This window comes from Pipistrellus hanaki (genome assembly GCF_964339955.1).
Source record: "Pipistrellus hanaki genome assembly, chromosome: 3".
In the NCBI taxonomy this organism is placed as follows: Eukaryota; Metazoa; Chordata; class Mammalia; order Chiroptera; family Vespertilionidae; genus Pipistrellus; species Pipistrellus hanaki.
The window spans coordinates 175,874,537-175,899,228 of record NC_140505.1 but is presented as its reverse complement, the minus strand read 5'-3'; the positions used below and the strand labels follow the sequence as shown (position 1 = coordinate 175,899,228).

General features: G+C 42.0%; 1 protein-coding gene across 1 annotated transcript in view; it reads right to left on the bottom strand.

The window, feature by feature from the left end:
- ANO4 (anoctamin 4) overlaps positions 1–24,692 on the bottom strand; it is a 275,780-nt gene that overhangs the window by 242,612 nt on the left and 8,476 nt on the right. The window lies entirely within an intron of this gene.

The following is a 24,692-nucleotide window of genomic DNA, read 5'->3' as shown; positions in this document are numbered from 1 at the left end:
GTGTTGTGTTTTGTTTTGTTTTGTTAATCCTCACCCAAGGATATTTTCCACATTGATATAAGAGGGGGTGGGGGGTGGGATATAAGAGAGATACGTACAGCAATTGGTTGCCTACTGTATGGGTCCCTGGGATTGAGTCTGCAACCCAGGTAGCCTGCCCTTGATTGGAATCAAATCTGAGACCCTTTGGGTGTGCAGGCCAGTGCTCTGATCACTTAGCAACGTTAGCCAGGGCCCGGGTTACCTTCTTATCTTTGCAGGAAAGGTTAATTCTCTTGTGCTAGCCAAGAGTTCATAGGAAAACACAAATAGCCCTGAGTTTGTTTTTTGGATGACTTCCATGATATGGTTTTTCATTTTAGTTCTCTGCTTTTACCTCCAAGATGAAGTATAATCTGGACATGTGGTTGTGAGGTCTACTCAGAGGCAAGCTCACTCTGGGGAGCCTGGCTACCACAGCGTCCAACCAGGGCGAGGCTCCCAGGGAACAGATACCTCAGCACCCAAGTGCATCCCAGTGGGAGGCCATTAAAATGTTCTGAGTCAAAGATGAATTAATAAAATTAAATTTCTGCAGCTAGGAAAGGATGCGGTGTTAGGGCAGTCCTATGTACATTAACTGGGAAAACCTGGGAGCCTGAGTTTCAAATTCTGTGTTATTATTCACTTCAGTGCAACTCCAGTGAGCAAACATGGAAAGGGCACCCACTATGTGTCAGGGGTACAGAGATGAGTGGCAGGCCCTCCCTTCAAGACAGTCTCAAGGACGAATTTATATTTATTTTCCCCAAAATTTCAACACTGGGGTGCTTGCCAAGACAGAAAATGTTCTGCTATTTTGATGTCCCGCAGATAAAAACCAAACCGTGAGGTTGGTCTTGGGACTCAAAGTTCCAATTTAGCCTAATAAGGTGTTTGCTCATCATCAAAACCATTTGGGAAATATAAATGCACAAATCACATTTTTTAAATCTAATTGAAACATGAAAAGGGTTTTCCACTCGATGTTTGCTTTTATCAGCATCATCAGTTTCTGACCCTGCAAAAACATGGCCAGCATCACAAAGACTATATTTAATGAGGGAATATGATTTCAAGCTCCCAAAGTAATTGAGATTAATGCTGTTTGCGGAACGGATTCGATACCTTGAATATATCGGGCGAAAATGGAGCATGAAAGTGATAAAACTGCAGAATTATAAATTACTTAATAGGTTAAATAATTAAATTATATAACGACCCGTCGATGAAAGCAGGCATTCTGGTCACTTCCTCAAATGTAATTAATTTTTAAAGTTTGGCGACTCCTCCACGCCTCCCTCCTCAAGAGAGGATAGAAAACACCTCATGTTTCTGACAGCAATAAACACCAATTAATCTCTGTAAAGTATAAAATATTTACCCAGGTCGATTAAACGTGGGATAGTTTGGAGGACCATTTTTGCTCACTGGTGGGATACTGGTGGGTACCTACTGCCTCACGGGTTCTCAATAGCTAATTTTAGATGGCCATGCGAATGGCCAAGTGCCTGGCGAAAATCCTACAGCAGCATGATTTAATGACTTTTAATATTCCAAAGTTCCCTGGATGATGGAGCTATACCTGCCATTTGTTTAGGGAAAAAATAAAAGATAGCCTTTTCAGGAAATGTGCTCCAGAGCCTCTTGCTGACTGAGCTCTATGCAGTCTGAAAGCCAACGATTCTTAAGAAGGAGCACGAGAATTTTCGCTTCATGTTGCAGTGTTTTACAAAGTATCATACTTTCAAAAGATATCCGCTCATAAGAACATGTAATAAAGAACTTCAAAGTGCAATGGGTATTTAATTATAAAGCGTGCCTTTAACATTTATGTAAAACGTGTTTTGTACTTGTTCAATAGAAACGTATCGGGCCACTGGCTGGATAAAGCTAGCAATAAAACTACTGGTCCGCAGTGTGCTAAAGCTTAGTCTTTCAACCACGAAACTGGTTTCTATTTTCCATAGAGAGCCTGAAGGAAAAACATAAAGACACGCCTCTTTTCTAGATCGCCTTAACATTATGGTTCCTTACCAAACATGTGCATTCTCCATCAGCATTCAGCGGGAGGACTAAAATAGAGCACAGATGCGCTGTTACTCTTTCCTTACCAGAGATCACCGGCTAAGAATCATTTCCCCAAAATGCTTAGTAGTTGGGCTCTCTTCTATGCAACAGTGCCAAATGCATAAAACCTGCAGCACATACATATAGCCATAGCGTCCACGTCTTCAAAAATTCGTTTGCTCTCAGCATTTCTTAACCTGAAGAATCCTATGGGATCATCAAAGATCAAATCATAAAGAAAGAATAAGAACACTAATAACCTATAACTGTTTCTCCTGTTTTTGAGGCTAGAAAAATAAATCAATGGTCAGCTTGAAGAGTCAGGCAGAAATTGAGCTGAATCTGGAGATACCCAAATACGGAGCGCACACACACGTGTGTGTGTGTGTGTGTGTGTGTGTGTGTGTGTGTACATGCAAACGGAAAACTAGCGTGTGCATCCAAAATCCAGTTGGTGTGTCTCTACATCCAATTAGTCCTTCAGTCTCATCAGTGTCATTGCCGCATTTCTCTTCAAGACATAACTAGGGATTACAACCAATTCGGAGCCTTTGTTCTTTCTCCTCAACTATTACAGTAGCTTCTAGACTTTCCCCCGATTCAATCCAACCTCCCCTTGCCAACAACATTTCAAAAACACAGCAAATATGATGATGCCATTTTCTTGCTAACAAGCCTGGGATGGTCAGGCCAAATACAGCTCCTCCTGAGCCTGGTGTTCAAAGCTCTTCGCAATCAGACTTCTGTCTACCAGCATCATTTCCCGCCATTCCTTCCTATACACCACATGCTCTCCAAACACACACTTACTATTCCCCAACAACACCATATTCTTCTATTGTAATACTAATCTCTTTTTCCTAAATCTTTGTGGGGTTTTTTCCCTGCATGGAGAAATCCCGCTATTCATCCTTCATGGCCCAGTTTTTTGGTCATCTTCTTGGTGAGGCCTTCCCTGAATTCCCTAAAGTACTTAATCACGTCTTCCTCTGTATTCCTATAGTATTTTTTTTTTCTTGGCTTGTATTACAGTGTGAACAGCACTATGCTATGTTAGCACCTTCCAACCTATTTAATTGGGATCCTGGATATTCCCAGCGTCTGGCACACAACAGTTGCTGAGTAAATACATGATGAATGAGTCCATCTTGTATGCCTCTTCTTCAGGGAAAAGCACTTTGAGGAAAGTACAAATCTGTCTTCTGGCAGGTGGGAGGACTACTAGCTTATGAGTCATAAATATCTCCTCCTTCAATCTGGAGTTTCTGTGGTTTGAGGAGAGAAGCCCTCAATTAGAATCAGAAGAGCCACCCATTCCAGCCTGTTCCTGGTGTCACCTCAGGTAAAATCTCTTAAGTGAGGAAAATAAAGCCTTTCCTGCTTACCTTTGAGGGCTCTTCTGAGCTACAAATAAGACCCTGCAAAGTAATTTGCAAACTATAGAAGTATGTGGCATTGGCAAGATGACTACTACTATTGTCATCATTGTTTGACAGTCATTGTTGTTAACATCCCATCAGAGCCATCCCACAATTAATTAAAGCCAGCCTAGGAGGCCAGTGACTCAGCATTTAGTCATTCCAATTGCCTTGCTTCAATTCTGCTCTCTGCAGTTGGGGGAGGGAGGGGAAAATAGGAGGCCCTGACTTAGGTTCTAGCTCTGCTACTTTCTGGCTATATAGGACTGGTCTCTGAGATCTGGTTACTTCCATTTTCTAAAAGTAACAATGCCTACCCCATTACATTGCTGAATGAGATGAGGTATATATCCATAGGTGATATATATCAATTATATTTCTGAGTCTCTAATAGCATTCCAAGACTGCTTGGCAAAAGGTAGCCATTTTTCTCTGACTCTAGAAGATCTACATACCCTCCAACCATTGCCCTCCTTCTGTATCTTGAACTCAATGAGCTCATGCCCACCCCAGGGTCTGTGTCTGATTCCTTTGCCCCACCCTTTTCCTTAGATACTGGCACAGCTTGTCAAAAAGGATGCCTTGACCCCATCAATCATTTTCCAGCACATTACTTTCTTCATCCTTCTCATATGCCTATCTCAATCTTGTGGCCATTTTGTTTTCTTTGGTTGTCTAACATTTGCCCTCTGCAGTACAATATATGTTTCTGTTAGTCGAGAATTCTTTATTTGTGCTTCTCATTGTGCCTAGAGACTAAAATAGTGTCCAGAACATAATATATACATGGTAGACATTCTTGAGTATTTACAGCATGATCAAAGTTGTATAGTTGTCCCCATGTTTTTTACATCTGCACATAGTTTCAATTATCCTTAACTACTGAAGGGGGATGAAAGCTTGAAGGTCATTTAAAGGGTACAAAGGGAGTACCACAATGTTCAAATTTATATAAATACTTAATCATGTGTAACACTCAGTAACAGACATTAAAAATGTGATCAGGGACAAGGATCACCTATCAGTAACATGCCAACTTCTGCCCTCATTAGAAACAAGGATTACCAAGAATGGCAAGCTGACCCTCATCTACATAACTGGGACTGAAATACTGAGCAAATATGGTAGGTTATGTTTATGGTAGGTAGAGGTTTATTCGATCTTCATTTCACATTTTGTGTTAAAATTGCTCTATTTCAAGCTGATAATTCAGAAGAAATTGACAAGGTCCTTGATCTCTGAAGCATCAACTGGAACAAATGGTTTCAGAGGATCAGGAGCCCGGGAACCTAGACAATTTCTCCTTCCTCCCAGGGAGCTGTCTGGAAAGTGAGATCCAGAAATCCTCCCAAGCCTGACCATGCCATCCCTGTTTTCTGATTAGTCCAGCCTGAGAGGAGGCCTGATAAATAAATAACCATGGCAATCCTTTATAATGTATGAAGGTTACTTTCTCGTCATCATCTGGAAGAACACAGTTTTCAATTAGAGTATTTTCAAATTAGCAATAGCATGCCAATCTACCAAAGAGTCATGAATGTGTCATTGGCAGGAAATAGCAAATAGGTAACTTTTTAAAAAATGAATGAACATGCCAGACCAAACATTGAACACACATTTTTCTCCTAAGCCTGTTCTTCCTCTGGCTTTCTTTTTTCCTGTTTAAGAACATCATGATCTACTCTGTTGCCCAAAGTAAATTACATTTATTGGACTCTTACATAGAAGACTGTTTAGGCCACATTTTAGGGTATCTAGAGAGGTCAGTGTCCTCTCTAACTCATCTTATCCATATCACCTCCTGAACTTTTCTTTCTTCCTTCCATCCACTGCCCAAATCTAGCCATCAATTCTCCCTGGGCTAATGTGATAGTCCCAGAAGCATTCTCCCTACCTTGAGTCTCTCTCTGTCCAATCCATCCCTCCCAGCTACCTAAGGATTTTTAAATGAAAACATCATCATATCCTCTCCCACTAAGAACTATTCTCTGCTTCTTACCACATGCAGGAGGAAGGATACCCTATGACTGTTCTCCTACCTTTCCTCTCGCTATTACACCCCACTGGGGTCCTCCCATTCATCTATGTCCTAATACTCGGAACCTGCCAAGCTGCTTAATTCCAGGGACCTGGAACAAGCTTTTCCATTACTTAGAATGTCTTATCCCTGCCTTATTCTCCAAGACCAGACTCATCATCTCCCTCCTCTTGGAAGCATTCCCCGACACTCACTCTCTATACTCTAATAGAGTCAACCATCACCAAGTCATGGCACTGATCACACAGGATTATAGCTGGAAAATTCCAGTCCTGAGTTTTACTCACCTTTGCATCCCCAGAAACAAACTCCCCCTGGAGACACTCAAATACATGGTTATAGAAAATCTAGGTCTTACAAGACTATTTCCCGAGGGATAGTAGAATCTTACCTATCTGTCTAATTTCTCGGCTTGTTACAATGCCTGACACATATGGATGCTTAGTGTATATCTGCAGAGTTGGTTTTAATAGGATTGGCAAAAAAAATAGATCCTTCAATTCAAGGAATTTAGAAATCCTTCTTAGCTGATTTTTAATTAGCTCATTTAAAAAAATTAAATCTGAAAATTCTCCTCCTTGAGATTATAAAGCACCATAAGCATTAATTTACTCCACAAAGATTCGTTCCCTGAAGCTCCCAGCTTTTAATGGTAACCCAACTAATTGAGGCACCTTAGGGAAAATAAAGATTCCAAACATACTTTCTGCTTTGAATTGCCTGGCAGAGCAAAGGGTATTGATTATCTCAGACAGATGGGACTTGCTGGAGATGTTTCACCAGCATTTCAATTCTGAGGGGGGAGAGCCCTGTCCTTCTAAGTGCAAAATTCCACTGTCAAGAACAGGGCTACTGGCCCAGCCCATGAACCTATGAACCCATGAAGCAAGAGGCTACCCTTTGATTCCCAATCGGAGCTCAGGCCCAGGTTGCAGGCTTGATCCCCAGAAGGGGATGTGCAGGAGGCAGTAAATCAATGTTTCTCTCTCATCAATGTTTCTATCCCTATCCCTTTAAAAAAAAAAATCAATAAAAATACATTAAAAAAAAAGCAGGGCTACCAATAGGCTGAAGGTATTCCTTAGAAACCCAGTGCTCTGCCCAACATATAGGAGAGCTGGCAAGACCCAGGGCCCTCCACACTGGTCAAAGGACCCTCCACACTGGTCAAAGGATTTGCCAACTTCCTTGTCCACTCCCCCACTTCACAGGAAATTAGCTACAATGCATGATTTTGTTTCACTTTTCTGCAACCAAATTTGAGCTCTATTATTTGAGCACAGAGAAGAAAATAGAAAGAGCATTTTAAAGGACTGTGACATGCTTTTATTTGGGTGAAATGAAACTAGGCCATACACTGACCGCTCAACACCTTTGCGAGCATGGATTTTTCCTTTATGAATTTTTAAGAAGTCCCTTGAACCTCCAACAACAACAAATAATAATCTATCACTGGTGGAAATGTAAAAGTCATACAGCTATTTTAGAAGACAGTTTAGTGTTTCCTTACGAAATGAAAATATACTCTTAAGCTCTTACCATGCAGTCCAGCACTCCTTGGCATTTACCCAAAGGAGATGAAAACTTACAAACACACAAAAACCTGCACATGGCTGATTAAAGCAGTTTTATTCATAGTTGCCAAAACTTGGCAGCAGCCAAGATGTCCTTTAGTAGGTGAATGGATAAACCGTGGTATACCCGGACAACTGTCATTCAGTGCTAAACAGAAATGAGCTATCAAGTCCATGAAAAAGCAGAGAGGATTCCTAAATGTGTATTACCACCTGAAAGAAGCCCGTCTGAAAGGCCTGCATACATATGATGCCAACTATATGACATTCTGGAAAAAGCAAAACTAAGGAGACAGGCCAGTGGTTGCCTAGGGTTGGGAGAGGAAGTGAGGGATGACAGGTAGGACATAGGAATGTCAGAGCAGTGAAACTACTCTGTAGGATTTTATAATGGTGGACACGGGACATTATTCATTTGTCAAAAACCCTTAGACTGTATAACACAAGGAATAGTAATCTCTGACATAAACTATGGACTTTGAGTGATAATGTATCACTTCAGGTTCTTCAGTTATAACACATGTATCACTCTGGTGGGGGCTGTGGGTATGGGGGAGTGGTATATGGAAGTTCTCTGTGCTTTGCTTAATTTTGTTGGGACCACAAAACTGCTCTATAAAACACTCTATTTAAATACAAAAAAAAAGCTGAATTTCCCTGTAGACAGATAATTATTTATTTATTTACAAATTTCGGTTGTCATATAAAATATATATGTCTTAAAACAAAGGCCTCCCCATACCCACACAAAACAAAGTTACATTCTTTGAAGGAAATCACTGTGACATACACACAGACAACTCACATGGCCTTGATTTTACACCTCAGAACCCAAACTATATGTTTTATACTGGCTGGAATATTTTGCTGATCCAATTTCCATGGTCAGGGTCTAGCAAACCAGAGCACTGTGAAGATATTGCAAATTCCCCTAAAAAAATTAGAGAGAGAAAATTCTTCTTTCCTTCTAAGGCTCCTCTCCTTCTAGATCTATGCTGTATAACTCCCTACCACTAAAACAGAAAAGTATGTTTGTTTATATTTTAAAAATAGAATGCATGTTATTTTTAAATACAAAAGCAGCTACAGAACATTTATGTGCACCTATCAATTACCACATTTCAACTGCAATTATAAGGAAAGGAGAGAGAGTCAAAGGGATGTCTTTACAGGAGAAGAGAGCTGGAGTTGCTGGGTCTGAAAACAGGAGTCAGTGGAGAGGAAGGAGGGGCACCTCAGTGGAAACAGTCACTGCCTCCCCGAAGTAACTCACAAGGAGGCAGGCAGAGGAAGGTCATTCCTGCTCAAGTTATGGCCAGAAGGTAAGAGAGATCTGGGTCAGGAGTGAATCCGCTCGTTCATTCATACCTTCAACAAATATTGGGTTAGCACCTGCCAGTGACAGATGTTGTAGATGGAGGAAGACAGGGAGTTCAGCAAAATGTGATGAGCAGTAGCAAAACCACACACAGCAGAGAGCCTGGTGAGAGGGATGCCTTGCTCACACCTGACTCCTCATTTATTTTAGTCTCCTTCTCACACAGAGGCCGGCAAACACACGCCTACCCTTACCAGGCTCCTTGAAGCTGGGACTCTGAAAGGCAATCAGGTTACACTAACTCGATGCATCTGCATGAGGTTTGGAAGGTGAAAGGGACAGAGAAACCATCTTCCTGACCTCTTCTGGCTGCCTTCTGCTCTGAAGAGTAAGATCATGGGGGTGTGAGGTTTGTCTGCAGCACCATTCCGAGATCTGTCATCGCTCTGGGTGGGGACAGGCGATGGAGGAGCAGTGGGGTCACTGGCTTCCTGATTCATGAATAACAGCTTTGGCAGAAGTTCTTGAACTCCAGACTTCTAATAGAGACCTGAGAGGTAGTCCCTTCTTCCTGTGTCTGCTTCTCTATCCCTGCTCTGATTTTCTAATCCCTATCCCCATGTTAGATGCTTTCCTGATTAAAATACCCAGAGTGGCCTAAACTGGTTTAGTTCAGTGGACAGAGCATTGGTCTCCAGACTGAGGGGTCCCAGGTTAGATTCCGGTCAAGGGCATGTACCTTGGTTGTGGGCACATCCCCGGTAGGGGGTGTACAGGAGGCAGCTGGTCAATGTTTCTCTCTCATCAATGTTTCTAATTCTTTATTCCTCTCCCTTCCTCTCTGTGAAAAATCAATAAAATATATTTTTTTTAAATAAAATAAATAAAATACCCAGAGTAGCCTCTATTTCCTATACTAAATCCTGACCGGTACAGCCAATAAAGAACTTTAAGCAAGGGAGAAATATGATCAGATCTGTGCTCTAGGGAGTGACCTTGACAGCTGCTAGAAGACTGATTGGAGAGAAGGCAGGTGAACTAGAAACAGGTCCAGAAAACCCTTACGAATTTCAGCTCAAACTAGTTGCCTGGAACAATTGGACTGAATGAAATATGTGCTATGGGAATAGAGAACAAGAGAAGGGAGTATGTGATCTCATAAGTAGACTTAACAGGACCTATTGGAAATGGGGTGGGGTGAAGTAGAATTTAAACTTGGCCCACGATTTCATCCCACCTCTGCTGAGGCCCGTTGAAATGCTCCCTCCTCATGGATGTGTTCTTCACCATCAGAGCACCCATCACACTTCCTGAAAACTAACCCTCTCCTCAGGCTTCAGACCAGCTTTTCTTGCTTTTTGTTGCATTCTTGGCGCAAAGAGCAGTAAATGGCCCATGATAGAAGGCTCATTGGTTGGATGGAAACAAGGGAGGGAGGGAACCTGCCCCCTCAGAGCTGCTGTGAGGATTGAGATTCCGTTAACCTGAGCAAGGAAGTAATCGGTGGCTGAGCACTGCTCGAATCATGTTGACTCTTGGATTACAAGGGGCATCCAGGTAAAGAAAAGTAGCTCATTGGTAAAGACAGGAGTCTGGAGGCTGGGAAACAGGAGCTTGACACAGTTCCGGAGTCAGTGCACAAAATGAAAGCTGGCCGCTCCATAGGAAATGAGGATGCCTCAGTCAACTTGCATAAAAGCCATATTATTAACTACAAGGAGAAGAGAGTTAATAAAGTGCCAATTACCATATTAGACCCTATTCCTATATGTCCTTATCATCCTTTTGACAACTTCTCAGGGAGGTATTAACACCCCATTTTACAGATGAAGAAACTGAAGCTCAAAGTTAAGCACTGCCCAAGGTCACATTGCTGGTGATGACAGAGTTGAGGTTCAAAGCCAGGTCTCTCTGACTCCAAAAGTTTGTGTTCCTCATGGTGCCCCCAAAAATTCTATGAGAACAGGGAGTTAGAGAACACAACTAAGGACTGGCCAGAGAGGACAGAAAAGCAGCAGAGAAATGCCATGACGCAGAAGCAGATCAATAAAATAAGGGCTGACTAGAAAATGAGGAATCCACAAGCAGGTGACCTTGGATAGGGCAAAGTAGGGGAGAGGAGTAGAAGCTATACTTTTGGGGAGTAAAAGAAGAATGAATAGGGCTGAAACAGGTTTGGCTCAGAGGATAGCGCGTCGGCCTGCGAACTGAAGGGTCCCAGGTTCAATTCTGGTCAAGGGCACATACCTTGGTTGCGGGCACATCCCCAGTGGGGGGTATGCAGGAGGCAGCTGATGGATGTTTCTCTCTCATCGATGTTTCTAACTCTCTATTCCTCTCCCTTCCTCTCTTTAAAAAAATCAATAGAATATATTTTTTAAAAAATAAAAAAAAATGAATAGGCCACATTCCAAAAGCTTGATGGTAAGTGGAAGGATGGAAGTCAGACTATTATAAGATGGAGAAACCAAGTCAGTCATGAGGTGCTTATGTGACAAAGAACAGTGAAAGGTGGAAATCAGAGATGTAAGAAGTAAAAGCCTCAAAATGTAAAGTCCTGAAAAGATGGAAAGAGTGCATGGCCCAGCACTTAGAAAGGACGGAAGGCCCCGATTTGCTATCTACAAAGGAAGCAATGCGGATCGGAGGCACTCCTTCCAGTTGGCCAATGGGCCTGACAGATATGATGCATTTGCACCGGTCGAGCTACATACAACCAGAAATGAGTTCTTTCCTTTTCATGGGAATCCTGTCAACCCATTTGGGAGCACTGGTCATCTCAGGCAGAAAGGAAGCACTGCTAAGAAGTTACACCGGTCTTCGGTTAGCCAAAAGAAAGCCATCGCTGATTCTCATTGATTTAACGCTGCCTTTTTCAGTCTTCCAAAATTCATGGTAAGGGACGTTAAAAGGGTCCTTCATAGCAAAACAGTTATTAACTAACTGTCAGTAGACTTAGAGACTACGTCAGCAGAACGATAGAAATGCACAGAAGACAAGCAGATATTATTTTAAATAGCTACAAATGGTGTGGCCAGAAAACAAACAGAATACAATCAAGCAATAAATACAGGGAGTTCCCCAAACATATATACAGTCTGCAAGAAAAAATTACCTTCACAGGAAAGGAAAAGGCAATGGATTCTCTGGAAGGCATTCACTTTTCCTTTTTTTTTTTTTTTTATCTTTGTGGAAGAAATAAAGGCAAGTAGTCCAGTGACCAGCGGGCGGGCCTTGACAATGAAGGGGATTTTGACAAAAATCTTAATTTAATTAAATTAATCCTTAAAGCCAGCTCTTAAAGGCTACCATTCGTTTTACAACAAATTCAAGTGCCCCCTTCACATTAAAAGCTACTCTTGTCCAAACAAGAGACCACTCCAAGTATTTCATCAACAGATCCCAGCCATTAATTCTAGAGCCTGAGCCCCTTGACCCTGACGATGAGAGGTCTAGAAAGAAAGAAAAAAAGAAAAAGAAAAGCCATCTTCCCAGGCAGGCAGGGCCCTGGGTCATTTCTGGTGCCAAATCCCTGGAGTGATTTCGAACCAAACCAGTAACTTCCCAAGCTCTGGCTTGTGCCTGGGTCACAGCAGGGGGCTCTCAGGAGTTGGTTCCCACTGCCTCCATTCCTCCAGCCCCTCACTCACCACGCAGAACAGGCCTGGGAGCCAGACAGTTACACATTCCTGGCTGGGTAACCCAGACAGGTTACATTACCTCTCAGTGCCTCCACGTTCGCTCTTGTATAATGGGAATAATAATACTGTCACTTCATCAGTTAACCTCCTGGCTCCTTTGCTCAGGACTATGTTCATCAAATGGCAATTAAAGTCTGCCGTTAGAGTACCGCAAATTTTTTTAAATCCTAGGTGTCTAAAGACACACAGCTGGAAGAAAGCCACGCACTTTCTCCACCCCACCCCCCTTAATAAGCAAAAAGCTCTTCTCTGCAAAATGTCAGGATGGCAATTAGAAAAAGAAATAAAGGTCTGTACTAGTTGTTCATAGCTTTCCCCCCCCCCTTCTCCCCCCCGAAGTGGCCGCTAACGAGCATGGGAACATCATGCTCATTTTTCTCACTCCTTTATTACATTCCAGGCACGCAGTTAAGACTCTTAAGTGTACTATTTCATTTAATCACTTAACACTGTGGCAAGGGATCAGTCTTACTTTCACTTCTCAGGCATGGTAGGTAACATGCCGAGACAACAAGCATTGCTCCCAAGGTCACACAATGATGAAGTGTCAGATCTAAGACTTGAGCCGAGGTCTATTTAATGACAAACTCTGTATCCCATGCGGTGCTTCACGCATCCTCATCACGTGCAGCCTGCTTTCATGAGCCACATAAAGGAACTTATAGTCAAAGATGTGCATTCACAAACCCATGGTCCAGTCTTCTTTTAGATGAGAGGGCTTCCGTTTGGAGCTAAGGCCTCTTGTTGATCTCAAACTCGCCCACGTTCCACACATTTTTTAAAATATATTTTTATTGATTTCAGAGAGGAAGAGAGAGGGAGAGAGAGATGGAAACATCCATAATGAGAGAGAATCATGGATCAACTGCCTCCTGCAAGTCCCCCACTGGGGATCACAACCCAGGCATGTGGCCTTGGCCGGAATCGAACCTGGGACCTTTCAGTTCGCAGGCCGACACTCTATCCACTGAGTCAAACCAGCTAGAGCCACACATCATTTTAAGTAATACATTTCCAAAGAGCTGCACTTCCAGCAATTGCTCCACTGGGGAAGGAAAAAATAAATCTCTGTATACTTGAAAGACTACTATTTTAATGTGCTCACCAGGGCCCCAAACAAGCATTCTTTAAATGCAACTGAAAAGCAAGGCATGTTTATATATAAATTAAAAGCTAAGTGCATGAATTCATGCATGGGTGGGGTCCAGCCAGCTGCCCAGCTTGAGGCCTATCAGGGCTGGGCCTGCTGGGAGGAGGGGCCGAGGGAGGTTGGCCAGCTGGCCCCATCCTCGATTGGGGTGGGGGTGGCCAATTGGGGATTGGGCTGGGCTAGCCTGGGGAAGGGACTGTGGAAGGTTGGCTGATTGGCCCCATCCCAAATTGGCCAGCCATGGTGCACATCATAGCAACTGGTCATTCCACTTGCTTGGCTTTTATACACTGAGTGGCCAGATTATTATGATCTCTGAATGCATAATAATCTGGCCACTCAGTGTATATCCTATATAATAAAAAGCTAATATGCAAATTTTTCCCTGGACCAGGAGTTCAACCAGAAGGCAGGCTGGTCAACCACCATGTCCCCTCCCACTGGCCAGGCTGGCTGGACCCCACCCAGGCCTCTTAATACACACACACAAACACACTGAGTGGCCAGATTATTATGCATTCAGAGATCATAATAATCTGGCCATTCAGTGTGTGTGTGTGTGTGTGTGTGTGTGTGTGTGTGTGTGTGTGTATGCTAGAGGCCTAGTGCAAGAAATTCGTGCACCGGTAGGGTCCCTAGGCCTGGTGAGTGATCAGGGCTGATTGGGGCCTTCTGGCTGCTAGCCAGGACCTTCCTTCCGGCTGCCAGCCCAGGCCTCCCTTTGTTCTGCATTGCCCCCTGGTGGTCATCGCATGTCACAGCGAGCGATTGAACTCCTGGTCTCCTGGTCGAACTCCCAAGGGGACAATTTGTATATTAGGCTTTTATATAGAGGGATATTGTTTAAACTGGAGGGGTAGGGAGAAAGGTGGTATCATCAGGTGTTGAATTGTGTGTCTTCTCAGATGACAACTCACTCTTTGCTTAAGCATGAGAGACCTTTAGCTTGAAATATGGTTGAAAGGAGATATCACTCTGGATTTCTTTTTTTTAATTAACTTTACACAATCATTTCTCTTCAACTGCACTTCCCCTTTAGGCAGTTAAGATATTCCCTAATTTTATTTTCATTTATGAGAATGTCCAAGAAAAACGAAATTGGTTTTGCTATTGGGAAATTGATGGCTGGAGAAACAATTAAAGCCGAAACTTTGTGTTGAAGAAGAAAAAGTATGGATGAGCAACGGCCATCGGTTCTGCTTTGTCTTTGACTAAGAATCATTCCAAGCACATGAGAGTAGGGGCCACACAGCAATGGGCACATGCACTTCCCAAATATTAGTATAGAATGACTTATGCTCTGGCTCTGTTTCCTATTAAGATTTTTCATCTGTTTGGATGTTTCACTTCTCACTAAGGAATAAGTTAATCAAAAAACTCAATCTGTTTCAGGTATTGCCTTCTCGAGAGATATAATCTCAAGATGTTGCTCCCTTTTTCTATTCAATTAGTTATACTCTGTGACCTAAAAAAATTATTGGGTTGTTCCAGTCTTCCAGTTATAAAATGTTGTTGATTCAATTCAACACACCCTTAAGGAGGTCAGCATTCACACATAATTTGCTTTGGGTTTAGTTTCTGGCTATTCTTGAGATTTCATTAAAATTGATCATACAGTTTGATATTTTTGAGTGGTATAATTATTTAACTTCCTTTTCTCAAACAAAGATCTGCTAGTCTAGTTTTATTGGGAGGATGAAACTGATGCCATTGTAATAGCCTGGTAATTATTTAACAACAAAGGAGGAAAGTGCCATTTATGCACTTTGCCAAAGAGCTGCATCTGACATTTTCCAAGTCTGTTTCTGCTGATTGATGGGGAAGGGACTAGACAAAGGCAGTTTAGACACATGCCCAGTAAGGTCTGAATGAGGTGGGAAGGTGCCTACCCATCTGCCAGTCAAATCTGGGAACAAATTAGTGGCCAGGATGGGCATGGCCCCTGCAGGCACATGAAACCGAATATTGAAACTTCCAAACAAAGAAGTGAACTCTCTCTTCTCCCACCAAGTTCCTGGCCCTCCTGTGCAGAGGGATGTGTTCCCCTGTGCCCAGGTGGCTCACGGGAGCTCTGGACACTAGCCTTGTTTCTGGTTCCGCCAAACTCCCAGCTGCCCCTCTTTCAGGACTGGCTTGGGAGAAATTGGACATTGGAAACTGAGGAATCTAATCTTCTACCTCCTCCTCTCATGCTTCCATGGGGCCTTCTGAAAATTCTTATTTCAGTAATGCCTCAAGAACTCCCCCTCAAACAATGAAGGAATTCCGCTCATGTATTCCTCTGGCAGCAAAATCACACAGGTCATGGAGGTGGTTAAGTTTTTCAAGGCAGACTCTAGAACAAAGATTGGCAAACTTATTCTACAAAAGGCCATTATAACAAATAAATATTCTCAACTTTGCAGGCCTCATGGTCTCTGCTGCAAATACTCAACTCTGCTATCCTATTGATATATAATAAAAGGCTAATAGGCAAATCGACTGAACACCAGAAAGGCAGATGCTAAACGCAGGAGCTGCCCCCTGGTGGTCAGTGTGCTCCCACAGGGGAAGCACTGCTCAGCCAGAAGCTGGGTTCACAGCTGGTGAGTGCAGTGGTGGTGGCAGGAGCTTCTCCTACCTCCTCGGCAGCGCTAAGGACCCCTCAGAAGATGTTTGACTGCTGATTTAGTCCTGCTCCCAGTGAGCCTATTCAGGTTTCATATGCTTGCAGTGGCCATGCCCATCCTGGCCACTAATTTGTTCCCAGGTTTGACTGGCAAACAGGTAGGTACCTTCCTTAAGTTGGCAGTTGGACATCCCCCAGGGTCCCAGACTGTGAGAGGGTGCAGGCTGGGCTGTCGGACACCACCCTTCCCCACCTCAGTGCACAAATGTCGTGCACCTGGCCTCTAGTTATAATAGGAAAGCAGCCTCAGACGAAATGAAAACAAATAAGTATTCTTGTTCCAATAAAATTTTATTTGCAAAGCCAAGCAGTGGGCCATATGTGGCCCAAGGGACATAATTTGCCAACCTTTTCCAGGTCTTCCCGAGACTGAATTTCTAAGAGTGGCTGAGTTTCTACCTGGCATCACAACAGAAGTTATTTAAAAACTGAGTGACTTGAGTGCTAAATAATATTTATTATTGTATACATTTGTGTTGTATCCACACTTGTCTGGATACGTCATGATCCAGGGAATTTGGTTGGTCAAGACTTAGAGTAGGATACAATGGGAACTTCCCTGGATAGGTCAAAGATTTGTACAGAGACTGAGAAATTTTAGAGTTGGAAGAAACTTAATTTTATATAGTCCAACTTCCTTCCCGGAGTGGAGGAATGCTTTTTATATCACTGGCACGTGTTCCATTAACCTCTGCAAGAATATGTCTATGGCTAGTGTAGGGGGAAAATTATTATTTTATAAAGCAAAATTGGCCCTCTCTAAATTATTTTATCCAATTAATATTCATATGGGCATCAAAGTCAAAGACAATAAAACAAAAATAAACAAATTAAAAAGCTTCTGCAGCACAGACAGTGTGGCTCAGTAGTTGAGCACTGACTCATGTACTAAGAGGTCACTGGTTCAATTCCCAGTCAAGGCACATGCCTGGGTTGTGGTCTTGATCCACAATGTGGGGCGTGCAGGAGGCAACAGATTCTCTCTCATTATTGATGTTTCTATCTCTCTCTCCTTCTCCCTTCCTCTCTGAAATCAATAAAACATATTAAAATCATTTTTAATTTCATCATATGGTTTATTATGATACATAGCCAAAAGAAACCAACAATAAAATGAAAAGGCAACCTAACAGATAAGAGAACATTTCTGTAAATCGTATATCCAATACGGGGCTTAGATCTACAATATATAAAGAAGTTATATAATTCAACAGAAAAAAAAATCCTATTATAAAATGGGCAGAGGAACATTTTTTCCAAAAATAGGTAGGTTCTTACCATCACTAATCACCAGGGAAATGCAAGTCAAAACCACAACGTGATATCACCTCAACCTCATAGAATGATTATCAAAAAGTCAAAATAGAGCAAGTGTGTCGAGGATGAGAAAGGGAAATCCTACTTCCCTATTGGTGGGAAGGTACTTGGCACAGCCACTGTGGAAAACAGCATGGTGGTTCTTCATAAAACTACTGTATGATCCAACACTTACTGCTGCAGTTTCCAAGAACCCATCAGTGATATTAAGTGAGGACTTACAACACTGAGTCAGCTATCACGTCATCATCATGGCTGTCATTGAGTTATTTTTTTAAATATATATTTTAGTGATTTTTTTACAGAGAGGAAGGGAGAGGGATAGAGAGTTGGAAACATTGATGAGAGAGAGACATTGATCAGCTGCCTCCTGCACACACTCCATTGGGGATGTGCCTACAACCAAGGTACATGCCCTTGACTGGAATCAAACCTGGGACCTTTCAGTCTGCAGGCCAACACTCTATCCACTGAGCCAAACCAGTCAGGGCTCATTGAGTTATTAGTATGTGCTCATTGAGTTATTAATATGTGCTTAAGTATAAATTGATATAAATAATTTAGAAATCAATTTGGCCTTTAATACAGCTGAGCAGATTCATACCCCATAGCCCAGCAATTCCACTCCTGTGTATAACCCAAGAGAAGCTCTTGCACCTAAACACATGTGCAAGACAATTCAAAGCAAAATTGTTCTTACGTTCCCCAAACTGAAATCATGTAAGTGTCCATAAATGGGAGAATGAATGAATACATAGAGTACATTAATACACTGGAATTCTACATAGCAGCGGAAATGAATGGGTTACATCTGTCCACAACATGAATAAATCTCATCAAATTTATCCTGAAGTGAACAAAATATTATACAATATGAAATTTTTTTAAAAAAAAAACCACTCAGCTATTTATTGCTTCAGGATAACAGTGTATAGGAAAACTATAAAGCAAAGCAAATAGATGAAAATCCCCAAATTTAAGAGGGGAGTTGCCTCTAAGATGGAGGTAGAAGGGATAGGGCCAGGAAAAGGCCACAGGAACCCACAAAGGCAACAATTATGTTCTTTTGTTTAGACTGAAAGGTAGCTAAACAGGTGTTTGAGGTCACGTGATCCTTTATAGCTTATGTACACTTTATAAATATTTTATATCTACTCAATAATTAATAAAAACCCATTTTTAAAAAAGAATTAAAGAAGAAAGAGAGGTCTGTCTGGGAGAACATGGATAGATTGGTCACTGTGGCAAATAGTATATTTTTGGTATCAATTTAAGTGGTCAGTGGCAGTTTACTGAAATGCTGCCATGGGATTCTACAGCTGCATCAAGCTACCGGGGAGAAAATCTACCATTAGCAGTGTCTGCCCTAGTCACCGATCTCAACAGTGTCATTAACTCCCCGAGGTTTTGGCAGCCTGGGGTTAAGGTTTTCCTGGCCCATTGTCATACCACATGGTGTCCAGGTGAATCAAATGTCCTCTGTGTTGGGTGTGAAGGAAAGATGTGGAGATTGGGGGTGAGGGAATACAGCATGCCAGATGGGAGAGCGAGAATAGTACAAGCATTCAAGGGAAACCAAAGAGCATTTAACATGTTTCTTTTCAATAGTCAGTGGTATGGGGAGTATTCGAGAATAAACAATATTTTAAAATCACTTAGATTTGGCTCTGAAATGTAAATTTTTAAAGATAGGTATATCCAATGATATAAAAATTTTCAGCAACTTAAACCAATAGATTAAGTTTGGATTCTGGACACCCATCAATACCACTAATCTTCCCTCCCCCTCTCCCTCAATCTCACTGTGTTCTAAATGCTAGACATTCAGCCATGTCTAAGAGATATAACACATAATAAAGTCCTGTTCCCAAGGATCTTAGCATAAAACAAGAGACAGATAGGTAAATAAAAAAAAAAAAAAAAAAAAAAAAAAAAAAAAAAAAAAAAAAAAAAAAACCACCACACCAAGACAGTGCCTCTTACACTCTGTTAGCTTTGAGAGCCGGGGATCTCTAGTGCCTTTCTGTCTCGCCTGCACCATCACTCCTGCCAGAGAGAAGGGGTCAAATAGCAGCCAGCAGGCTCCAGCCACAAGTTCTCTTCCCACCCCTGCCCATGCAAGCGCTGGCCGAAGTCCTCACTTACCCCCACAGGGAGAGAACACAAGGCAATGGCAGAAAGTACTTGCTTTACTCTGACTCATTTATGTTTTTAGTCATTTTGCCCTGCCTACTTCCAAGATGGTTGATAATATGGCTTGATAGGTCATACTGACAGATAATATGGCTTTCAAGATGGAAAAATAAAATCAAAACTCATGTAATGGGCAAAAGAATCTGAAATCCTAATCCAGTTTTCAAACTATTGTGTGCCTAAGAATGTTCTGTCTAAAATGCAGATTTTCAGGCCCAGGGTTCAAGAAATCTACATCAGTAGATCTGGGTAGATCTGGGGTGAGGTCCAGAGTCCATATGTATGGCATTCCAGATTATTCTGATGCAAACGGACGACAGTCCTCTTGAATACCTCTGCCATTGGCTGAAATAATCACTATAATAAAAGTGGGGGGCATGTAGGAGGCAGCCAATCGATGATTCTCTCTCATCATTGATGTTTCTCTCTCCCTTTCCCTTCATCTCTCTGAAATCAATAAAAAGAAAACGTTAAAAAAAAAAAAAACAATTGATCCAGTGTTTTAGTTAGTATATAAATTGTAGCAGGTTAAATTGGAAAAAAACAAACAAACAAACAAACAAAAACAAAAAATGTCTCCAGCTTGAGGCTTGCTCAGTTCATCCATGCATCCACCCCTGCATTCATCCATCCATGCATCCATCCATTCATCCATCCATCTATCCCTCCATCCATCTGTCCATGCATACAGCAGTACATACAAAGTTCTCACTCTGTGCCATGTACTGTGATAAATCACTGGGATAGAAAATTGAGTAAAGCATCACCTCAGTCTAAGGAGCTCAAAGTCTACAGGAGGAGATAGCTAAGTCAAGCATTTTAATTCAATGTGATAAGTGTTTAGAAAGAAGATCTCACAATAGGTGTGTAAACACACACACAAGTTTTTGTTATTAAACTATTTAATTAGTATACTATGAAAATACTAATAACAGTATTAAAATATGCCATTATAAAATTATAACATTAAAATATATTAGTGAAAAATATTAGATGCAAAATATATTATTAAATTATTTCTTCAAGTAAAAGAAGATAAATGTGAAAGAACCATAAGGGGAAAGTTTGGAAACTGCCTCCTTCTCGGATATTCTGTGTAGGTTTGACACAATTTTGGATGACCAAGCTTTACAATTTCCATCACCACCATGACACAAAGGACATTTTTGTTGCTGTTTGTTGTTGTTGTTGTTGTTAAATATATTTTTATTGATTTCAGAAAGGAAGTCAGGGAGAGAGAACGAGAGAGAAGCATCAATGATGAGAGAGAATCATTGATTGTCTGCCTCTTGCACGCCCCCTACTGGAGATTGAGCCCACAACTGGGCATGTGGCCTTGACCGAAATCGAACCCATGACCCTTCAGTCCACAGGCGGTCGCTCTATCCACTGAGCCAAACCAGCTAGAGCACAAAGGACATTTTTGGACACTCCCCACCCCAGCCAATTCTCAATCACTCCCTTCAATTGTACTCAGATAGCAGCTGCATGCTGATGACTCCAGAGCAGTATTTCCCTGTCTGCTTTCTCTGACAAGCTTTAAAGATGTATTTACAACTGCCTACCATACCTTTCAGCCAGAATATATCCCATCCATTTCATAACTTACGTTCCCCAAATGGAACTTATTTTCTGATTGCTCTCAAAATTCAATTTCTTACTCTCTTTAATGGTCTCACTGTCCATTCACATGTCCAATCCAAAAACTGCATGTCCTTAGGTTTAACCCTATGCTAGCCATCAGCCTCCATAGCCAGCTGGCTAACACATTCATATGTCTACCTTAGAAATATCTCTAATTCGGAGCCTCTCCATTCTTACCGATACTATCTCAGTTCAAGTTATCATTATGTCTACCTAGATTAATGCAGCCCTCTTGTAACTAGCCTCCCTACATCTTAATTCTTCCATGGCCACAAGGTTAGCTTGCCCAAATTCATATCTGTCTCCCTTCCTCATATCCTTCCTCCCTCCCTTTTTCCCTTCCTCCTTTCTCCTTCCACCTACACCTCCTTGAACACTTCTGTTGCTTCCCCTTTGCCAATAGAATAAAGTGTAAACAATTCATACATAGTACACAGGGCCTTCCTAACTAGCTTTAAGCAACTCTCTATCTCTCACTACTGTCTTAGAGATGTATCCACACCGTAGTTATAGTTAATTCTTTAATGGTCCTTAAAGATTCATGATTTCACACATACCCTGCCATCTGCTTGGATGCCCTTTCTTATATCTCCTCCTAGAGGACCTAGAACATTAATTTTTCAAATCTGGCTAAGAGGTGACTTCCTCTATGATTTCCTTTCCTGTTCCCTCAGCATAATCATTCTTTCTATTCCGTTGGTAATTCCTATAGACATCTTGGATTCTGCTCTTATTACACTGCAATGTAATTTTCTTTTCATATGTCTGGTTAGTCTACTAGATGCAAAGTTCTTGAGTTGAGAATTAGTGCTTTAATCGCGTATTTTTTTGGTCAGTGGCACAGTTGAAGAGAGAATCAGGCATGGAAGACACATCTGAAGAAATTGGCCCAAATGTACTATAGAGAGATAGAAGCTAGAGAAATGAGGAGGAAGAAGTTGAAATATAGAAAACAGAATGAGAAATTTCAACATGCATCATTCTGGATTCTGAATTACAAAAATGAGAGAGAGAGAGAGAGAGAGAGAGAGAGAGAGAGAGAGAGAGAGAGAGAGAGAGAGCCCAGTGTCTGAGAATTTTCCAGAATTGAAGAGAAACACAAATCCTTTGATTCATGAAACAATGGTTGCCAAGCAGAATAAATAAAAATAAATCCATACATAAACATATTATGGTGAGTCAACAAAAAAAGAAAGGAAAAAATCTTAGAAACAACACAAGGGGGAAAATTACCTACAAATGAGAAACAAACTAAGGATAGACTTTCCAATAGTAAGATAGAAGGCAGAAGACAGTGCTTTGCTAACTTCAAAGTACTGAAAAAAATAATAATCAGTACAGAATATTCCAAATCCAGCTCAACGATTGAAAATGGAGGTCAGCATAAGAATATTTTTTTTTTTTTGGGGGGGGGGGATGGGGACTGGGAGAGTGTATCCAATGCATATCTACTGAAAAAAAATGAACAAAAAAACCTTCTTTAGAAAAGAAGGAACTTGAATCTAGAAGAAAGGGCCAATATTAAAGAAAAGACAGAAAGTATATTTATATATTTATTTCAAAAAGATCATTCTGGAAGAATTGTTTTTAAGCAGGAATGTTTTTGTTTCTTGGGGAACATCTGGCAGTGGCTGGAGATATTTCTGGTTGTCACAACTGGGCAAGAGGCATTAGGCCTCTACTGGATAGAGGCCTGAAATGCTAATTTCCTGCAATGCACGTGACATGGTGCTACCTCATTGTCCCATGTTCATCATTAGTTTTTAATGCTGCTTCCTCCCTTTGATTTTCTCTTCCTCTGTGGCATGCCTTGGCCTTGCAACTGACCCTGCCTCTAGAGCATTCTCAGGGCTCTGCTCTCTTCCCTCGGTCTGTTCTTGATAAAGCATGTCCTTAGCATTTTTTATTTTTCCTTTTTCATGTTTCATCACATCCTTTAATCTCCCTATACTGTATTTCATGCTGTACCCAGGCTTTGGACCCAGTAATTTTTTTGCTGTGGGGGCTGTTCTGTGCCGTAGCATCTCTGGCCTCTACCCAAATGAATGCCAGTTGTGAGAAGCAAAAGGATCTCCAGACGTTGACCAATGTCCAGGGTTGAGGGGATCGTCCTTAGTTGAAAACCACTTATGAACATCAACCTAGTCTCTGGAGCTCGGATAGTGGGAGTAACCTGGTAGTCTAATCACTGAGAACGGGCTTGTGGGGTATAGTGAGTTTTACCCTATCTTTAACAAGGATCTCTTGCAAACTGTGCCCTAATCAAAATCCTGGAATGAATTTCTTTCCAAGTAGAGATTTTTTTCTCTCCCCAATGATCCAGGTGACACCTTTGATACTTGCTCGCCAGTCCCCAGGCTACAGTCCTCTGAAATTCTGTTATAAATAGGGGTGCCTCCATTTGTGCTCCAGACCAGTGGTAACCTCCCCGTCTCTCCATACACAGCCATGAGTGAGAACTCGTCCCTTTTGCCTTAGGCCCTTCTTCCCTAGTCTCCTCTCTCACCACTTTCCCCCAAGTGGTCTCCTGGTGGAGGGGAGTTTTAGAAAGAGATCCTGAATGAATTGCAAACATTCCTTAGCGATTTTTAATATGTTCCTCATTTGTGAAAGGGAAGGGAGATGTGAAAGGACTATTCTCTCTTCCAAGCCAGTAGTCATTACCCAAGAATCTAGGTTTCATCTGCAAAGCGATAGTCTAAGCTCAGCTCTGTGTCTGGACATGGGGTGGGCTATATTCATTCACCTTTCCTCCTGACTTTGTTGCCAGGTGGTGCTTACTGGTGCTTCTCTGTGTGTGAGCTCTGAAAACTTGAGCTACAATGCACTGTGGTGATGCCATCCATTGGCCCAAGGTGTGGAGTACCTTTGAAGAGGTACCCACTTAATAGCACTAGTTTCTTTCAACAAATTGAGATCGAATACATTTGGAATGGATGCCGAAGGAAGCAGTGAGGTTTTGCATTTCAGAGGTCGGGTGCCACAAAAAGTGACCCTGCAACTTGTGCCACTGATGTGGCCAGGAGATGCGAGTAATCGGACCCAGCTGGGAGATGGCGTGCTCCCATTTAGGAACACTCACAGTGGCACACTGACTGGCCCTCTGTGCAATCATGTTCCCAATCAGCCTAAAGCTGAAACGTCTATCTGTGCATGAGCCTTTTGTGCTCTGGGCTGACCTACTGATGCAGGGGCAGCTACGGTGGCCAGTGTGCTCCACCCTCAGTTCACCTTGGTCTGGGAACTTGAGTACAGCCCTGGGGGCTTTTGGAGACTGGCCTTGACTTTTACTGTGGCTTGTAATCCCATTTCTTCCCTTCATTCCTTAATCCATCCCTCCTGCATTGAGCACATGCCAGGCTTGGTGCTATTATACATCCTGACAGGAAAACAGGAATACACACTCCTTAGTCACTTGCTTCCTGGTTTCTACACAAAAGGCCCAGCACACTTGGTTCCTAAATGGAAAACCTCCTGTTCTGCATTTCAAGGACAAGCAGCCAGGATGGGGCCTTGTTTGGTTCAGAGAGGCCTCTAGGGAGACACAATATGTTCGGCTGCAGGCTACTGTTAAACGGTGGAA